A 2,349-nucleotide genomic window follows, 5' to 3' on the forward strand; every position below is an offset into this window, starting at 1 on the left:
TCTTAGTAATGATATGTATTAAGACGCTGCGTAGCAGTGTGTTGTAACTTTAATGTTTTAATGTCTCTGATGATTAACGAGTATAATAGGATTTTGTGTTTTGTATGTCACTTTATTGATTTATTATTTTAATCAAATTATAATTGATTATTTCTAGTGGATGGTATATTGATTCCATTGCTGTCTCAAAATGTGATAAAAAACTGTTGTATGTCTTTTGGTTTGTTAGAGACTTTAAATGTCCCGCGGCTGGACTTTTACCAATATCTCTAAGTCAGACAAAGTCAAAAATCTTTATTCAATATAGAATTGTTACACTTGCTTATTGGTACTCAAAAATCTACCACCAGTTAGCACGCACGTAACGCAATATACGAAGTCGCATCTCTTTTTGCGCTGACACTCGTGATTGTACAAACTAAGACTTGAAAATGAGATTATTACAAATGTAACTATATTGACCAGTTAATTCCCTCCGCATGGTTAATCTAGGTAAGAGGTAATATTAGGCATTAAAATATCTGTAATAAATTAAACATAGGCTATAAAAATTATATTCAATAAAAATAAATAACATTTTAGAGTTACAACACTTTTATCTCAGCCTTATCGGCGAGATGACGAGTGCGTGCACTCTGACCCGTTGAATTAAACATTTATTAATACCTGACCAATGTAACTCGACCCTCAATTACTCACGAGTTACATTCGAGTAAAGGGTCAAGTCTAAACCTCTCATTAGTGGAGACCGATCTTTATTGATCCTTTTGAAATGACTGAAGAAAAAATTTAAATTCGTAAGTTTCTTTGAGCAGATTTAAAGCGCACCGACAGTCCAAACACATCTGATCCGGCTTCTTTGCGTTGTTTTAGGTGCGGCGTGATTTATCGCAGCCTGTGATAGCTGTATTATAACCACAACGAGCGCCTGAGGGCAGTGCTCTTGTGATCTTAACACACAAACGATTCTTTAAAGACCTTCTGAGGCCGCGGCTCCATACCCTGCAACTTGTCGCTTTCTAATATATGGGGTAGATATACTTTAATTATATTTCACTAGCGACCCGACCCGGCTTCGCACGCGTGCAATGCTGATACTAAATATGCTACAGAATGTGTTACAACGTTCACAGCTTTTTTGTCATTAGACATATATATTGTCCCTTGTTATTTTTAATTTATATTAATAAAGTTAATAAAATTGGCTTATTGGGACATATCACCTTGTATGCTGACGATACTTGCCTTTTTTTTTTGGTCCAAATATAAAAGAATTAGTAGAAATTGCTAAACGAGATCTAAATAAATATAGCACCTCGTGCCAGTGCAACTTATTAACTATTAACAAAAATAAAACAACACATGATATTCAGAGCTAATAACAAGAAAATTTCCGACTATCACCTCTAACTATAAACAACGACATACTCTTTAAGTCTGAACAGGAGAAATACTTAGGTTTAATTCTAGACAAGAAATGATCATGGAAACCTCAATTTACCAAAGTTAAAAACAAATTAATATCGCTAATTAGCTCATTACGCAAAACGGCCTCCTGTGTACCATACAAAACGCGATCAACGGTGTACAATGCACTTGTTAAATCCAACCTTGACTATCTATTAGAAGTCTGGGGTTGCGCTCCAAAAATTAGTCTTAAGCCTCTCCAAATAGCACAAAACAAAGTTATCAAAGTACTTTTTAATTACGATAAACTTACAAACACGCCCATACTATACAAAGAAACAAAAATTATTAATTTAAAACAGACATACACAACATATGTACATTTATAAAAAAAACTCAGCTTGTGAAATTCATTACTAACTAATAAAACTTCTACACACAGCTAAAGAAATAAACACAAAATACCTCTTTATAATCCTAGAACTAAATACGGCAGTAGAAGCGTTCTGTATAACGGGGTAAAATTATATAATAGTTTGCCGAATAATACAAAAGCGTGTACAAGTAGAACTAATTTTAAAGAGAAAGTAAAAAAAAATATAAGTGAAAATATGTAATACCATTCACATATTTAAAACACAAATTTAATGTTGCTGAAATTTAAATTAATACATTCTTTTTCCATTTTTTTTTTATTTAGTTTATTATTATATTTTCTCTTTTTTGAGTCTACCACTAAAACAAACTTTATTTATAAGTTATATGTATTGCTCATTGTAAAGTGAACTGTAAGGCTCTTTATGAGTAATAAAGTTCTTTCTTTAACCGTGATCTATTAAAAAAAAAAAAAGGTCACAGTCACGGAGTCGCGCTCACCAGCTACTGTATAAATAAAACGTTTAACAAAAAAAACTGACTTTAAATTAAACACTATTCCAAAAC

Source organism: Vanessa atalanta, chromosome 28, assembly GCF_905147765.1.
Source record: "Vanessa atalanta chromosome 28, ilVanAtal1.2, whole genome shotgun sequence".
In the NCBI taxonomy this organism is placed as follows: Eukaryota; Metazoa; Arthropoda; class Insecta; order Lepidoptera; family Nymphalidae; genus Vanessa; species Vanessa atalanta.